Raw genomic sequence first — 19,673 nt, 5'->3', positions numbered from 1 at the left:
TATCATTAGAGCCAATCTGGGTTACAGAGTTTTTATTCTGGAATGAGTGAGTCTTGGTTGGCACATGGATCTGAGTGAGACTCCATAATTCAAATTTGTGCCAATATTGCCAAAACTTCCCATTTTTTTTTTTAAGTTTATTTGTCAGACTCATACAGTATATCTTCAATCCTTCCTTTCACATATTTTTATGTTTTTATAACCTGATGCCTTTTTCCTGAAATAATGTATTTGTTAGTATCAACTTATATCACTTCATTAGTAACAAGTTTACTTAGCTCAGTAAATTTAGAAATTAGTTTTTTAAAAAAGTTAGTTTGAAGCTTTTCTTCAAAATCCTTAGGTACTTTTAAATGGAGAGCAATATTAGAGACTAACCAGAAAACAAAATTTCTAGAGGTAGGATAGATGAATACTTTGGGGATATAACTTAAACATAGATTTATTATTGAGGACATGAGCTCATGATGATAGTTACAATTTAGTAACTTCTTTTTCCTAAATATATTTTCATTTATTTTCTCCACCATATAAATCATATTTTAACCAATCACCTCTATAGTTATATCTTCTTTTATAATTCTTATATGTTTCATGAACCATGACTCTGTAGTCATCCCATGAACATCACTAACTTTTTTAAGAAAGCTGGCCTGATATGATTTGTTTAGAAAGAAACAGGGTAAACTTAATTTGGTGTCATTACTGGCACTGATTCGTGGTTTCTTTGATTCCCTTTACTCTGAAGAACTTCTTTTCGGACATTATTGATCAGCTTCATGTTGACACCAAATATGGCCGCTTGTTCGCTAATCTACTCTTCTCCATTGCCCTGCCTTTCCCTTTTAAACAGGTCTTCAACTGGTCACTAATTCACTTCCTTTCAAGAAAAGGGCTCTGCAATTTTTCTGATACTTAATTTTGAATTATATGACACTAACTCTATTGCTTGTAAGATACAAGTCATCCACATACAGAAAATTCTATATTTTTTTCTAGTTCCAGAATAAGAGATTCAGTTCAGTTCAGTTCAGTCGCTCAGTCGTGTCCGACTCTTTGCGACCCCAAGAATCACAGCACGCCAGGCCTCCCTGTCCATCACCAACTTCCAGAGTTCACTCACATTCATGTCCATCGAGTCAGTGATGCCATCCAGCCATCTCATCCTCAGTCATCCCCTTCTCCTCCTGCCCCCAATCCCTCCCAGCATCAGAGTCTTTTCCAATGAGTCAACTCTTTGCATGATTAGAGTAGAATTTTAAAGTTGCACTGCCACTGAGCTACAGTTAATTGACTTTTTGGTATATGGAAAGAATTATCCCAATGAAATCTTATGGCCCTTATAATAGTAATATCCTAAGTTTTTAATATTCATATCTCCAGGCACACTCTAAATACCCACCAACATGCATAATGCATTAAAGATACACCTGAACTTCCCTCACAATTGGGAAAAAATGTTTTTCAATGTGAAAATAATATATATTTTGCTGCTAAAAAAATAATATTAGATAATCACATAATAAACTTTCCCACCAGATGAAAGTGGGATTTTATTGGCACTCTGATCAAGTAATATATAGGTTGAAAATCACATGCTGATCCAATATTTAACATTAACTATATTAAGGAATCATATTTCAAAAAATTGTCACTGATAACTTACTAATTCTTCTAAATGTGTGTTGCAAACATCATGGCCACATTTATCCAACAGCTACTTATATTTAGGTCCATAGGAAATAATCAGATGAATTTATTAGCTTAACCACTTATCTTTGCATAAATGTGTTTCCTATTTGTGCTTGCTATCCATTTACTGTGTCTCAGCTCTAAATCCGCCTTTCACTGCCCTGCTTGTGATACTGGAGCTGGACCTTGTAAATATTTCTCCCTTTGCTGGCTGGCAAAACGTTAAGCTTTGCCAGTAGAGGGCCCTAAAGAGCTGCTGCTGTAGGAAGGGGCTTGTATTCCTATTCTGATGATTTCCTTTCTTTTCTCCCCTCCAAATTACCGCTAGGTGACTATGCCAAAGCCTTTGACTGTGTGGATCACAAGAAACTGTGGAAAATTCTGAAAGAGATGGGGATACCAGACCACCTGACCTGCCTCTTGAGAAATCTGTATGCAGGTCAGGAAGCAACAGTTAGAGCTGGACACGGAACAACAGACTGGCTCCAAATAGGAAAGGAGTACGTCAAGGCTGTATATTGTCACCCTGCTTATTTAACTTATATCAGAGTACATCATGAGAAACGCTGGACTGGAAGAAACACAAGCTGGAATCAAGATTGCCGGGAGAAATATCAATAACCTCAGATATGCAGATGACACCACTCTTATGGCAGAAAGTGAAGAGGAACTAAAAAGCCTCTTGATGAAAGTGAAAGAGGAGAGTGAAAAAGTTGGCTTAAAGCTCAACATTCAGAAAACGAAGATCATGGCATCTGGTCCCATCACTTCATGGGAAATAGATGGGGAAACAGTGGAAATGGTGTCAGACTTTATTTTTTGGGGCTCCAGAATCACTGCAGATGGTGACTGCAGCCATGAAATTAAAAGATGCTCACTCCTTGGAAGAAAAGTTATGACCAAACTAGATAACATATTCAAAAGCAGAGACATTGCTTTGCCGACTAAGGTCCTTCTAGTCAAGGCTATGGTTTTTCCTGTGGTCATGTATGGATGTGAGAGTTGGACTGTGAAGAAGGCTGAGTGCCGAAGAATTGATGCTTTTGAACTGTGGTGTTGGAGAAGACTCTTGAGGGTCCCTTGGACTGCAAGGAGATCCAACCACTCCATTCTGAAGGAGGTCAACCCTGGGATTTCTTTGGAAGGAATGATGCTAAAGCTGAAACTCCAGTACTTTGGCCACCTCATGAGAAGAGTTGACTCATTGGAAAAAACTCTGATGCTGGGAGGGATTGGGGGCAGGAGGAGAACGGGACGACCAAGGATGAGATGGCTGGATGGCATCACGGACTCGATGGACGTGAGTCTGAGTGAGCTCCGGGAGATGGTGATGAACAGGGAGGCCTGGCGTGCTATAATTCATAGGGTCGCAAAGAGTCGGACATGACGGAGCGATTGAACTGAACTGAACTGAACTGAAGGGAGTTTCAGAGACGCTCACCCATAGGCTTTAAAAAGTACTGGTGCAATAAGGCTTGCCACCTTATTTTGTGCAGAACCCAGGGACTACTATGTAATGAGTCTGCTGCTGCTGCTGCTGCTGCTGCTGCTGCTAAGTCACTTCAGTCGTGTCCGACTCTGTTCGACCCCATAGATGGCAGCCCACCAGGCTCCACCATCCCTGGGATTCTCTAGGCAAGAACACTGGAGTGGGTTGCCATTTCCTTCTCCAAAGCATGAAAGTGAAAAGTGAAAGTGAAGTCACTGAGTTGTGTCCAACCCTCAGCGACCCCATGGACTGCAGCCTACCAGGCTCCTCCGTCCATGGGATTTTCCAGGCAAGAGTACTGGAGTGGGGTGCCATTGCCTTCTCCAGTGAGTTTCAGTCACTGTCAAAGAATGAGAGACCATGAGAAAGATAACTAAGATATGCTGACAAACAGCTGTCTGTGAGGCCAAGCTAGATCAGCCAGCCAGCAGCCAATCCATCAGTGGACCACAGATGCATAAGCTGAGTTATACGAGCTGGTTCAGATCTCCCAGCAGACCTACAGAATATAAATTGGGTGCTGCTTTAAAATACTAAGTTTCGGCATGATTTATTACCTAGCAGCCTTCTCTGGTGGGTCAATTGTGAAATGTATTACTTTATTTCCCAAAAGGAGAAAGGGGGAATCAAAGTCAGTGTTTCTGGTTAGAAACAGAATCATCAAAATTATGTCCATGAATGCTGGAAGGCTTTTGTGGTGGAAACCTTCTTTGGAAATATAGATTTGTCTAACCTGCCTAACTTAGACCAGCCAAATCATTTGTAGGGCATGAAAACATCAGTCAAATATAAGAAGTATTAGGTTGCCTTTAAAAAAAAATTATTTCATCTATTGAGGCCAGTAAAAACAGTTAATTATGAAAAGTTTATGTGTGGTCATTAATGCAATTTAAAATATTCTCTAATGGTAATTGAATTTGTAAGTGAATTTCGTAGAATTCCTAAACACAGTGGCTTTTATAGAACACAGTATTTTAATGCCAATTATTATGTGGCAGAATTTTAACATGTAATTAAATTTCAGAAGGCTTTATAAAAGTAGTATAGGACTCTTTAATCATTTTAGGGTCCTCTTCTAATGTTAAAAGTTCCACTTAACTGCACTATAGTACTATAAACACAACACAATAAATCTGAATTTCTCCTTATAAACTTACTTCTTTTCGTATGGATTGTTATTTCAGTAAGTCCGCCATCTAACTAAAGCACATGTTATAAACATGGAAATCACTGTCTATGCCTTTTGCTCCACCAGAATCTTCCTAACCATTTCTTGAGTGTGCCTTCTTTCCATGCCCACCATCAATACCTCAATCATTCAGAATACTCCGTTTTCTTTCTCGTTTTGATTACTCATCTTTATTGGCTACTGTTTGATTTCTGCTGTCTAGTTATCCCTTCAATGTTATTCCCACATTCTCCATGTGGTGGTGCTCTTTTCCACACATCCCTTAGCTATCATCCTATCCCCTTTTCTCCCTTGCATCTTTAGACACACCCTCAGGTCAGTTCTGTTCTCAGAAAAGAGTGTGTACATGCCCTTTAGCATCTATGATACTCTGAGTTCTTGACCTTCAATCAGTATTTCCATTCTCTCTCTTTGCCTTAAAATTAAATTTTGGCAATCTTTGGGGCTCTATCTTCAGACTACTATTCTTCACTCTAAGCATCTTACCAGTATATAACTATACAAAGAAAGATCTGAGAGGTTTTCATTAAAAGCCCATATAGCATATGCTTGATATAATTATGCTTTTGATGACCACAACTTCAAAGAAAAAAATTTCTAAGGTCTATAAGGCATTATATTTTCCATTATAAATCCACAGATTCTTCACTTTTGTGCAAAGGAAAATGCTTTAAAATAAAGACATAATATTCAAATTCATTACAGATTTCATGCTGTTGACATTCTGTAAAAACAAAATTGGAAGTTTTATAGCGATTAAACAAATGGGCTTTACAGTCAAAAGTTCTGAGGATAAAGGGGTTTTCGACTAGCCAGCTGTGGCAGATTTCTTAATCTGTATACTTTTACTTGCTTACTTCACCTATACATAAAATAGAAAAAAAATCTGTCTAGGTTTCTAGTAAGAATTGAAATGAAATGACATACTTAATGTTTATCACAACTTCTAGCACCTGATAAGCACTCAGTCTATAGCTCCTGAAGCAATAATTTAGCCTGTGTCTTCTCTTTCTCTACCTCCAAAGATCTCTCCTACTTGACTCAGAAAAAATGGCATCCAAAAATGAGTGGAAGACTTAAATAGATATTTCTCTAAAAAAGACATACAGATGGCCAAGAGGCATATGAAAAGATGTTCAACATCACTAATTATTAGAGAAATGAAAATCAAAACTACAGTGAGGTATCACCTCACATGAGTCAGAATGGCCATCATCAAAACATCTGCAAACAACAAATGCTGGAGAGGATGTAGAGAGGGTGTACACCATTGGTGGAAATGTAAATTGATATAGCCACTGTGAAGAACAGAGTGGAATTTCCTTAAAAAACTAACTATGGAAATATCATGTGACCCAGGAATCCTACTATTGGGCATGTACCGGAGAAAACCATAACTCAAAAAGACGCGTTACCCCAGTGTTCATTGTAGCACTATTTTCAATAGCCAGGACATGGAAGCAACCTAGATGTCCATTGACAGATGGATGATAAAGGAAGCTGTGGTACATATACAGAATGGAGTATTACTTAGTCGTAAAAAGAATGAAATGGAGTCAGTTGTAATGATGTGGATGAACCTAGAGACTGTTACACAGAGAAAAGTCAGTCAGAAAGAGAAAAAACAAATATTGTATATTAACACATATATATACACAGAATCTATTGATAGAACAAATGCTACTGATAGACCTGTTTGCCAGGCAGGAATAATGGTGCAAACATAAAGAACAAACTTGTGGACTTAGAGGCGGAAGAAGAGGGTGGGATGAATTGAGAGAGTCGCACTGACATATATATTCTACCACGTGAAAACAGTGACGGGGAAGCTGCCATATTATAGCACAGGGACCTCAGCTCTAGAGGGGTGGGAAGGGTGTGGCTGGTGGAAGAGAGGCTCAAGAGGGAGTTGATATATGTCTGTGTATGGCTGATTGACATCTTGTACAGCACAAATGTTGTAAAGCAATCATATTCCAATTTAAAAAAAAACTTAGGAAATACTTAATGGCATCTAGATCTCTAAGAAGGTTTTGCTATTCTTTGGACATATAACAGTATAAACTTTAAAATACAATGTTTAGGGCCTTTTTGTGCAACCACCACTGGTCACCATTAAAGCAAGTTAGGAGAAAAAGAAATGTGAATTAAGATTTCTCATGTGAATTTCTCATCGGAAGTAGAGACACATAGAGCAAAATTTTTTTTTAAGTTATTCACTTTATATAAATGGGGAAGAGCTGAAAATGGAAAAAATACCTATACCATTTTTCAATTTCTAAAACAGGCCCAATTCCAAAACGGATAAAAGTTACAGAGTGACCAGATTAGTACAGTAGTACAGATGGAAAGGAAGGGGGATTCTGCTCCTAAAGAGGTTATTACATACATCTGTGTGATGATCACTCATGTATTTTTTTTAAATATGCACCACAGAGTCTCTAAGCTCTCTGCTTGTCTTTTTCACCTTCCCTTAGTTCAGCTATGTTTTTAAAAGGGTCAGTACAATAAATTTCTTGAAAAGAATGATCTTTAGCGGTGGAGGTAACCCCCTCATGTACCTGAATATAAGATTTATGGGCACTCAGGTCCCTTTTTCATTACCCATCCAAGGTCCCTCCATTTCAATTCCAGTTGTTCACATCCTGTTTCAAGAGACACCCTACAGAGCTGATCACATGCAGGAGAGTCTGTTTCAAAGTCTTTTATTTATTAGAAAAATTCTCTTTCAGAGTCCTGGAATTAGAGAGAAGACCCCAGGTCCCCACGACCACAATAAACGTGCTAGTCTTCCTCGGAGCTCAGCCTTCCTCATTCCTAGCTTTCCTTATTCCTAGCCTTCCTCATTCTTTTCACCAATTCATCATTTCTTCCAATTTAAAAATCAGAAAGACATTTCAAAGCTTGATGTTTCAAAAGAATCATGATCACATTTCTTATTAATGCAATTTCATATGAATTTTAGAATTCCATTTTTTTTCAGTGTGGTAAACCCTACTTTGTGTGTCTGTTCTTGCTATTCACAAACACTGGCTTTCCTTTTGTGTTGTAATTTTTCAAACACTTTTACATCATTGTTATCTAACTTAAGTAGAGTGATTAGAACAAAGTCAAAAATTGATGGCCCACAGGTCAGATTCAGCCTATAAATACACTCTGCTTGATCCTCAAATTTTTTTTAAATCCTTTTGAGTTCATTACCAGCACTTAAAAGTCAGAATTTTATATTAAATCTGTATTTCCTGATTCTCATGAAGTACTAGAAGTTATCCCAGTACTGGATTAAGCTTTGTACTTGAGAACAATTGGCTGAAACTCTCTTAGCATGGGCTTATGTTTTATACTCCAGTCTCCACCACCCCTGATGTTTTTCTCCAAGCTTTATTCATCCCTTTACATTATTTCTTGACCTTTTTCAGTACTTGCATTTGTGCACACACTGCCTATGTTAACAGACACAAATGCAAAGAATATACTTCATATCCAAGGTATGAAACTTTTTCTCAAATTTTTCTCATCTTATACTTCTCAATGAATATTACCTGCTCTAAATCAAATCAGTACTACGTAAAGAGTACTTCCAAAGTTTTAGTTTTACTAGAGCACTTCTTTAAAAACTCCAGCTTCAGCCCAAACTGAGGTTTAGACATAATTCGATGTGCCCAGATGTCTTCCCTGTTGGCTCAGCAATAAGGAATACACTTGCAATACAGGAGATGTGGGTTCCATCCCTAGGTGGGGAAATGGCAACCCACTCCAGTATTCTTGCCTAGAAAAATCCCATGGGCAGAGGAGACTGGTGGGCTACAGTCATGGAGTGGCAAAGAGTTGGATACAACTGAGGACATGTGCCCAAGGATATGAAGAGATAGTCAGGGTAGAAATTTTCCAGGACTCTTACTATATGGGAATCTATGAAGAGATATCTGGAGGAGAAAAATTCATTTGAAGGGCAAGTGAAAGTGAAAAAGTGAAAGTTAGTCACTCATTGGTGTCCAACTCTTAGACACTCCATGAACTGTAGCCAGCCAGGCTCCTCTGTCCATGAAATTCTCCAGGCCAGAATACTGGTGTGGATAGCCACTCCCTTCTCCAGGGGATCTTCCCAACCCAGAGATCCAACCCAGGTTTCCTGCATTACAGGCAGATTCTTTACCATCTGAACCACCAGAAAAGCTCTTCACTTTCACCCTGGACCCCCAGAAAGGACTGAAGGTACAGTGAGGAAGTGATCCAAAGGGAATAGCTAAATCAGTGCAATATTGGCCCCAAGCCCCACTCACTTTTGTCTGAGTCCTACACAGAGAGAGGAACAGCAGTAAAAATCACAGAGCTAGTTGTTTAAAACTTCTTTAGGACAAAAGGACACATATATCACTGCTCTGCTGATCCTCTGCCAGAGAGCAGCCCCAGACAATCATTACCTTCTGTCAGTCAACTGAAATATTCTCAATGAGTAAACAGTTTAATGTAAAGTATGAAAATATAAATCAGATGAATAGTTGGAAAATCTTAAGAGGGATAAAGGACCTTTCTAAACACAATGAGAAAATGGAGGAATGACCTAATTGACGATAACAACTTTTGAAACTTGTGCATGGCAAAACATTTCAAACTAAAATGGAAATCTATTTATAATACAGATGATGAAATTATCCTTAATATAAAAGGTGATCTTATAAACTTGTACAAACCAGTAAGAAAGTTAATGGAAAACTGGACAAAACACATAATCCATTAAAGATACTCTTAATGTCTGGAAGTACATGCACAAATATTTTACCATTTATTACTTGAAAATATGTAAAAACTAAATATGAGATATCTTTTCTCACTCTCATATCAGAAAGATAAGAAATGGCAGCCAAGAGCCAACTCATTGGAAAAGACACTAATGCTGGGAAAGACTGAAGTCAAAAAGAGAAGAGAGCAGCAGATGATGAGAAGGTTAGATAGTATCACTGATTCAGTGGACATGAATTTGAACAAACTCTGGGATATAGTGAAGGACAAGGAACCCTGTAGTGCTGAAGTCCATGAGGTCGCAGATTCATACATGACTGAGCAACTGAACAACAACAAAGCACTTTAATATATTCTATGGAATATTTCCATATTTCCATAGGTTAGATGTTTGTGTATTACATTTTTAATAAACTACAGATATAAAAAAGTAAAAGAAAAATGGCAATGCTCTTATAAACTACTGTATACAAATATTGTCTCAAATTTTCTGGAAGTTACTTTGACAGGCATCAAAAAGTGTTAATTTTCATATCCTTAATTCGGCAACTCCTCTTTTAAAAATGTGTATTTACAAAGAAACTAAAGATTTGAGCAAAGATATATACACAAAGATGTTATTTGAATATTGTGACTTTTAATAGCAGAGAACTGAAGTAAAAGAAAAAAATAAATTCTTTGTGATAAGGAAGTAATTTCACATCCATATAGTAGATTATACAAGCTCTTTAAAAAAATTGTTATTTTAGGAAATTTGTAGACAGAGGAGAAAGTACAGAATAGCTAATTAGTGTAAAATATATGATGAAGTGCAATCCACTGGAGGAGGGAATGGCAAACCACCCCAGTATACTTGCCATGAGAACACCATGAACTGCACAAATGGCTAACAAACAAATGAAAAGATGCTCAACATCACTCATTATCAGAGAAATGCAAATCAAAACCACAATGAGGTACCATCTCACGCCAGTCAGAATGGCTGCTGTCAAAAAGTCTGCAAACAATAAATGCTGGAGAGGGTGTGGAGAAAAGGGAACCCTCTTACACTGTTGGTGAGAATGCAAACTAGTACAGCCACTATGGAGAACAGTGTGGAGATTCCTTAAAAAACTGGAAACAGAACTGCCATATGACCCAGCAATTGCACTGCTGGGCATACACACTGAGGAAACCAGAATTGAAAGAGACACATGTACCCCAATGTTTACCACAACACTGTCTACAATAGCCAGGACATGGAAGCAATCTAGCTGTCCATTGACAGACAAATGGCTAAGAAAGCTGTGGTACATATACACAATGGAATATGACTCAGCTATTAAAAAGAATGCATTTGAATCAGTTCTAATGAGGTGGATGAAACTGGAGCCTATTATACAGAGTGAAGTAAGTCAGAAAGAAAAACATCAATACAGTATATTAACGCATATATATGGAATTTAGAAAGATGGTAATGATGACCCTATATGTGAGACAGCAAAAGAGACACAGATGTAAAGAACAGACTTTTGGACTCTGTGGGAGAAGGCAAGTGTGGGATGATTTGAGAGAATAACATAGAAACATGTATATTATCATACGTGAAATAGATCACCAGTCCAGGTTTGATGCATGAGGCAGGGTGCTCAGGGTCGATGCACTGGGATGACCTTGAGGGATGGGATGGGGAGGGAGGTGAGAGGGAGGGTCAGGATGGGAAACACATGTACAACCCATGGCTGATTCATGTGAATGTGTGTCAAAGTAAAGTAAAGGGATTGTAAAGTAATTAGCCTCCAATTAAAAATTTTAAAAGAAAAAAATACATATGACACTGAAAGATGAGTCTCCCAGTTTGGAAGGTGTCCAATATGCTACTTGGGAAGAGTGGAGGACAACTACTAATAGCTCCAGAAAAAAAATGAAGTGGCTGGGCCAAAGTGCAAATGACTCATCATCAGATGAGATGATAATGAAAGTAAAATTCAATGCTGTAAAGAACAGTACTGCATAAGAACCTGGAATGTTAGGTCCATGTATCAAGGTAAATTGGATGTGGTCACTCAGGAGATAGCAAGAGTAAACACTGACATCTTAGGAATCAGTGAACAAAAATGGACAGGAATGCATGAATTTAATTCAAATGACCATTATATTTACTACTGTGGGCAAGAATCCCATAGAAGAAATGGAGTAGCTCTTATAGTCAACAAAAGAGTCTGAAATGAATTACTTAAGTGCACCTCAGAAATGACAGAATGATCTCGGTTCATTTCCAAGGCAAGCCATTCAACATCACAGCAATTCAAGTCTATGCCACAACCACTGATGTTGAAGAATCTGAAGTCAATCAGTTCTATGAAGACTGCCAGAAGACCTCCTAGAACACCAAAAAAAAAAAAAAAGATGCCCTATTCATCATAACGGATTGTAATGCAAAAATAGGAAGTCAAGAAATACTTGGAGTAATAGGCAAGTTTGGCCTCAGAGTACAAAATGAAGCAGGGCAAAGGCTAACAGGATTCTGCCAAGAGATTGCACTGGTCAGAGCAAATACCCTTCACCAGCAACACAAATACCCTTCACCAGCAACAAAAAAACGACTTTACACACGGACATCACCAAATGGTTAATACCCAAATCAGATTGATTACATTCTCTGTAGCTGAAGATGGAACAGCAGTATACAGTCAGCAAAAACAAGATCTGGAGCTGACTATGGCTCAGATTATCAGCTTCTTATAGCAAAATTCAGGCTTAAACTAAAGAAACCAGAGAAAATAACTGGGCCAGCCAAGTACGACTTAAATCTAATCCCCTATGAATATACAACAGAGGTGACAAATAGATTCAAGGGATCAGATTTAGTAAACTGTATCCGTGAAGAACTATGGACAGAGGTCTGTAATATAATACATCCTGAAGAAAAAGCAAAGCAAAAAAAAAAAAAAAAGGCAAAGTGATTATCTGAGAAAGCTTTACAAAAAGCGAACAAAGGAGAAAAGTAAAAGGCAAGGAATAAAGGGAAAAGTACAGCCAACAAACTGCAGAGTTCCAGAGAATAGCAAAGAAAGACAAGAAAGCCTTCTTCAATGAACAATGCAGAGAAATAGAGGAAAACAACAGAAGGGGAAAGACAAGAGATCTCTTAAAAAAAAAACCGGAAATACCAAAGGAGCGTTTCATCCAAAAAAGGGCACAATAAAGGACAGAAATGGTAAAGGCCCAATAGAAGCAGAAGAAATCAAGAAAAAGTGGAAATAATATATAGAAAAACTGTACCAAAAAAAAAAATCTTAATGATCCAGATAACCACAATAGTCACTCACCCAGAACCAGACATTCTGGATTGTGAAGTCAAGTGGCTCTTAGGAAGCACTGCTGTCAATTAAGCTAGTGGAGGCAATGAAATTTCAGCAGAGCTATTTAAAATCCTAAAAGTCAGTGCTATCAATGTGCTACACTTAATATGTCAGCAAATCTGGAAAACCCAATAGTGGCCACAGGACTGGAAAAGGTCAATCCTCATCCCACAATTCCCAAGAAGGGCAGTACTAAAGAATATTCAAACCACTGGACAACTGCATGCATCTCCCATGCTAGTAAGGTTATGCTCAAAATCCTGCATGCTAGGCTTCAGCATTATGTGAACCAAAAACCTCCAGATGTCCAAACAGGGTTTAGAAAAGGCAGAAGAACCAGAGATGAAATTGTCAGCATTCGCTGGATCATGTTGACATGGAACAGAAAACAAAGGAATTCCAGAAAAACATCTATGTTTGTTTCATTGACTATGCTAAAGCTTTTGACTGTACATCAGAGCACACTGTGGAAAAATCTTAGAGATGGGAATATCAGACCATCTTACCTGTCTCCTGAGAAAAGTGTATATGGGTCAAGAAGCAACAGTTAGAACCCTGTATGGAACAACTGACTGGTTCAGGACTGAGAAAGGAGTATGACAATGCTGTTTATTGTCACCCTGTTTATTTTACTTATATGCTGAGCACATCATGAGAAATGCTGGGCTGGATGAGTTACAAGCTGGAATCAAGATTTCCGGCAGAAACATTAACAATCTTAGATATGCAGATGATATCACTCTAGTGGCAGAAAGCCAAGAGAAACTAAAGAACTCTTGATGAGGGAGAAGGAGAAGAGTGAAAACACTGGCTTAAGACTAAAGATTAAAAAACTAAGATTATGGCATCCAGCCCTATCACTTCATGGCAAATAGAAGGGGAAAAGGTAGAAGCAGTGACAGATTTCCTCTTCTTGGACTCTAAAATCACTGCAGATGGTGACTGTAGCCATGAAATTAGAAGACAATTGCTTCTTGGCAGGAAAGCTATGACAAAACTCCACAGTGTGTTAAAAAGCGAAGATACCACTTTGCTGACAAAGGTCCATATAGTCAAGGCTACGGTCTTTCAAGTAGTCATGTACAGTTGTGAGAACTGGACCATAAAGAAGGCAGAGCCCCAAAGAACTGAAGCTTTCAAACTGGTGCTGGAGACTTTTGATAGTCCCTTGAACAGCAAGGAGATCAGACTGGTTAATCTTACAGGAAATCAACCCTGAATACTCATTGGAAGGACTGACACTGAAGCTTAAGCTCCAACACTTTGGTTACAGCCAACATTGGAAACAGCCAACTGTGTTGGTTGTGAAAAGCTGGTTTCCAGCTGACTAATTGGAAAATATCCTGATGCTGGGAAAGATTGAAGGCAGGAGAGGAGACTGAGAGAGGATGAGATGTCTGGATGGCATCACCAGTGCAATGGACATGAACTTGGACAAACTCTGGGAGGTGGTGAGGGGCAGGAAGGCTTGACGTGCTATAATCCATGGAGTCAGGAAGAGTCGGACATGACTGGGCAACTGAATAACAACAACAACACTATGCCAGCTTTTGTTGTATGCAGAATTTTTTTTTTTTAAAGAAAGAGAAGCTGCATGAGAAATATCCACCAAAATGCTGACAGTACTCATGTGGTTTTGGGATATGATATATTTTTTTGTCTTTAGTTATTTCTAAGTCAGTTCCAAATTTTATGAGGTACATTTGTTACTAAGCTGAAAATCAAATTTTATTTTAAATGTTGATCAAATAAGTTAATGATTGAGGAAGTGTAGAGCCTAGTTCCAGATTTACATGAAAATTAAAAATTAAAAATTGGGTGGGGCCAGGCAGGAGATTAGCAGCAGTGATGTCCTTAGCACAAGTGGTAGCCTTTGAGTCACCCAGCAGACATAATAGAAACCTGTAGCAAACATAAAAATTCTCAGCAGAAATGGTGACCACCAGGAGCTTTGGTCAGAACAATGGTAAGAGGAGGACCAGAAGAAAAATAGCCAGAATCAAGCAGATGTCCTTCAGTAGCACAATAAATTTAATCATGAACAAATAGATTGATGCCTTGGACACTTCCAGAAAAGTTTACAGCAGATTCTACAAAGAGATGGGATCTTACATTAACAGGTAGACCCCAGAGCCTTCAAATTATAGATAATTTCTATAAAAGTGACCTCATAGGCGGTCCTAAGATGGCAGAGGAATAGGACAGGGAGACCACTTTCTCCCCCACAAATTCATCAGAAGAACATTTGAATGCCGAGCAAATGCCACAAAACAACTTCTGAATGCTGGCAGAGGACATCAGGCACCCAGAAAGGCAGCCCATTGTCTTCAAAAGGAGACAGGACAAAATACAAAAGATAAAAAGGAGACAAAACAGGTAGGGACGGAGATCCGTCCCAGGAAGGGAGTCTTAAAAAAGAGAGACGTTTCCAAACACCAGGAAACACTCTCAGGCAGGTCTGTGGCGAGCCGAATCTCAGAGGGCAAAATAGCCGAGAGGAAAAATAAATAAATAATTTAAACCCACAGATTACATGCCTAACAGCAACTCCCAGTGGAGCAGCAGCCCAGACGCTCGCATCCCCCACTAGTAAGCAGGGGCTGGACAGGGAGGGAAGGGCTGCATTGCTTAGGGTAAGGACCAGGCTTGAATGCCCCGAGGGCAATCTGAGGGAACTGGCTTGAGATAGCAACCCAGACTGTGGGACAGCTATCCCTCGAAAAGCCCTAACCTAAGACAACGCCAGGCCCGCTCACAAAACAAAAAACAAAAAACAAACAAACAAACAAAAAAACAAAGAACTGAGAAGAGCTAGCCGGCTGCGAACTGGCCCATCCCCCACTGGAGACAGACAGGCTAGGGCAGCCATAGCCAGAAGCGGGCGATCGCGGCCCAAGAGAGGCATCCTATACCAAACTGCAAGCAGACTTCGTTGCTAACCAAGACTTCTTGGGATTCTGGACAGTCAACATCTGCCAAGAGGGTCACAGCCAGAGATCAGCTCCCCAGAAGAGACATATGGCACATCTGAGAAGGCATGCCTGTTGTACACCCAGAAAACTGAGCGGCTAGGACAGGGGAGGCGATAAGTTGCAGCCTTCAACTGGGGGCGACTGCACTCGCCAAGCACTTAGTCACCTGAGCTGCTCGGACCTGGGACGGGCACAAAACGCAGGCCCAACCAAGTCTGTGCCTTTGTGGAGTACCAGAGAACCTGAACCTGAGCAGCTTAGACCTGGGAAGTTCATGCAATCCAGGGCTTGCCTCAGACAGTTCCCAGCAGAGAAACCTAAAGCCTGAACAGTGTAGACTGGGAAAGCACACACGCCATGAGCAGGGGCAAACCCAGTGTGGCTGAATCACTGTGAGCACATGCCAGTGATATTTGTTTGCAGTGTTCCTCCCTCCCCACAGCATGACTGAACAAGTGAGCCTAAAAACAGTGATCACCACCGCCCCCTTTGTGTCAGGGCGGAAATTAGACACTGAAGATACCAGCAAACAGAAGAAGCTAAAATAAACAGAGGGAAACGCTTTGGAAGTGACAGGTACAATAGATTAAAACCCTGTAGTTAGCACCAACTACATAGGAAGGGGCCTATAGACCTTGAGAAGTACAAGCCAGTCCAAGGAACTATCTGAAAATGAACTGACCCCACATTGCCCATTATAGCTCCAGAGAAAGTTCTAGATATATATTTACTAGTATCATTTTTTAATTAAAATTTTTAAGTCCCCTATTACTCCTATAATTTTCATTTTTATAACCTATTATTACATTGCCAAAAAAAGACCCTATTTTTAAAGCAAACTTCATATATATATATATTTTATAATTTTTGTGACTTTTTTTAATATTGTATTTTTGAGAATCTAACCTCTACTCTAGATTCTTAACCTTTGCTTTTTGGTATTTGTTATCAACTTTGTACCTTTAAGAACCCAATCTTCAGTACCCATTTTTACTTGGGAGTGAGTTCACTGGCCTGATTGCTCTCTCCCCCTTTTGACTCTCCTTTTTCTCCACCAGGTCTCCTCTATCTCCCCACTCCCCTGTTTCTTCTCTACCCAACTCTGTGAGTCTCTTTGTGTGTTCTGGGCTGTGGAAACACTTAGGGAACTGATTACTGGCTGGATCTGTCTCTCCTTTTGATTCCCTCTTTTATCCTCCTGGCCACCTCTGTCTCCTTCCTCCCTCTTCTCTTTTCTGTGTAACTCCAAGAACATCTCTGAGGGATCCAGACTGTGGAGAGCACATAGGGAAGTGATTATTGGCTAGCTTGCTCTCTCCCCTTTTGACTCCCCATCTTCTCCTCCTGGTCACCTCTATCTCCCTCCTCTCTCTTCTCTTCTCCATGTAACTCTGTGTACCTCTCTGGGTGTCCCTCACTGTGGAGAAACTTTTCATTAACATAGATGTTTTATCAGTGGTGCTGTATAGATGGAGAAGTCTTGAGACTACTATAAGAATAAGACTGAAAACCAGAGGCAGGAGTTTTAACTCCAAACCCTGAGAACACCAGAGAACTTCTGAATCCAGGGAATATTAATAGATAGGAGCCCATCAAATGCCTCCATACCTACACTGAAACCAAGCACCACCCAAGGGCCAACAAGTTCCAGAGCAAGACATAACATGCAAATTCTCCAGCAACAAAGGAACATAGCCTTGAGCTTCAATATACAGGCTTCCCAAAACACTCCAAACCCACTGACATCTCAAAACTCATTATTGGACACTTCATTACACTCCAGAGAGAAGAAATCCAACTCCACCCACCAGAACACCAACACAAGCTTCCCTAACCAGGAAACCTTGACAAGCCACCCGTCCAACCCCACCCACAGCGAGGAACATCCACAATAAAGAGGAACCACAAACTGCCAGAATACAGAAAGGCCACCTCAAACACAGCAATATAAACAAGATGAAAAGGCAGAGAAATACCCAGCAGATAAAGGAACAGGATAAACGCCCACCACCACCAAACCAAACAAAAGAGGAAGAGATACAGAATCTACCCGATAAAGAATTCCGAATAATGATGGTGAAAATGATCCAAAACCTTGAAAACAAATTGGAGTTACAGATAAATAGCCTGGAGACAAGGATTGAGAAGATGCAAGAAAAGTTTAACAAGGACCTAGGAGAAATAAAAAAGAGTCAATATATAATGAATAATACAATAAATGAGATCAAAAACACTCTGGAGGGAAACAACAGCAGAATAGTGGAGGCAGAAGATCGGCTAAGTGAGGTAGAAGATAGAATGGTAGAAATAAATGAGACAAAGAGGAAAAAAGGAAAAAGAATTAAAAGAAATGAGGACAACCTCAGAGACCTCTGGGGCAATGTTAAATGCCCCAACATTCAAATCATAGGAGTCCCAGAAGAAGAAGACAAAAAGAAAGACCATGAGAAAATACTTGACGAGATTATAGTTGAAAACTTCCCTAAAATGGGGAAGGAAATAATCACCCAAGTCCAAGAAACCCAGAGAGTCTTAAACAGGATAAACCCAAGGTGAAACACCCCAAGACACATATTAATCAAATTAACAAAGATCAAACACAAAGAACAAATTTTAAAAGCAGCAAGGAAAAAACAACAAATAACACACAAGGGGATTCCCATAAGCATAACAGCTGATCTTTCAATAGAAATTCTTCAGGCCAGAAGGGAATGGCAGGATATACTTAAAGTGATGAAATAAAATAAGCTACAGCCCAGATTACTGTAGCCAGCAAGGAATTCATTCAAATATCAAGGAGAAATAAAAAGCTTTACAGACAAGCAAAAGCTGAGAGAATTCAGCACCACCAAACCAGCTCTCCAACAAATGCTAAAGGATCTTTTCTAGACAGGAAACACAGAAAGGGTGTATAAACTAGAATCCAAAACAATAAAGTAAATGGCAATGGGATTATACTTATCAATAATTACCTTAAATGTAAATGGGTTGAATGCCCCAACCAGAAGACAAAGACTGGCTGAATGGATACAAAAGCAAGACCCCTATATATGTTGTCTACAAGAGACCCACCTCAAAACAAGGGACACATACAGACTGAAAGTGAAGGGCTGGAAAAATATATTCCACACAAATAGAAACCAAAAGAAAGCAGGAGTAGCAATACTCATATCAGATAAAATAGACTTTGAAACAGAGGTTGTAAAAAGAGACAAAGATGAACAGTACATAATGATCAAAGGATCAATCCAAGAAGAAGATATAACAATTATAAACATATATGCACGCAACATAGGAGCACTGAAATATGTAAGACAAATGCTAACAAGTATGAAAGGGGAAATTAACAATAATGCAATAATATTGGGAGACTTTAATACCCCACTCACATCTATGGATCAATCAACTAAACAGAAAATTAACAAGGAAACACAAACTTTAAATGATACAATAGACCAGTTATACCTAATTGATATCAATAGGACATTTCACTCCAAAACAATGAATTTCACCTTTTTCTCAAGGGCACACAGAGTCTTCTTCAGGACAGATCACATCCTGGGCCATAAATTTAGCCATGGTAAATTCAAAAAAACTGAAATCATTCCAAGCGTCTTTTCTGACCACAGTGAAGAAAGATTAGATCTCAATTACAGGAGAAAAACTATTAAAAATTCCAACATATGGAGGCTGAACAACATTCTGCTGAATAACCAGCAAATCACAGAAGAAATCAAAAAAGAAATTAAAATATGCATAGAAATGAATGAAAACGAAAACACAACAACCCAAAACCTATGGGACACTGTAAAAGCAGTGTTAAGGAGAAAGTTCGTAGTAATACAGGGTTACCTCAAGAAACAAGAAAAAGTCAAATAAATAACCAAACTCTACACCTAAAGCAACTAGAAAAGGAAGAAATGAAGAATGCCAGGGTTAGTAGAAGGAAAGAAATCTTAAAAATTAGGGCAGAAATAAATGCAGAAGAAACAAAAGAGACCATAGCAAAAATCAATAAAGCCAAAAGATGGTTCTTTGAGAAGATAAATAAAATTGACAAACCATTAGCCAGACTCATCAAGAAACAAAGGGAGAAAAATCAAATCAACAAAATTAGAAATGAAAATGGAGAGATCACAACAGACAACACAGAAATACAAAGGATCAGAAGAGACTATTATCAGAAACTATATGCAAATAAAATGGACAATTTGGAAGAAATGGACAAATTCTTAGAAAAGTAC

Source organism: Capra hircus, chromosome 1 (assembly GCF_001704415.2).
Source record: "Capra hircus breed San Clemente chromosome 1, ASM170441v1, whole genome shotgun sequence".
Taxonomy (NCBI): Eukaryota; Metazoa; Chordata; class Mammalia; order Artiodactyla; family Bovidae; genus Capra; species Capra hircus.
Note: the sequence above shows the minus strand (reverse complement) of the source record.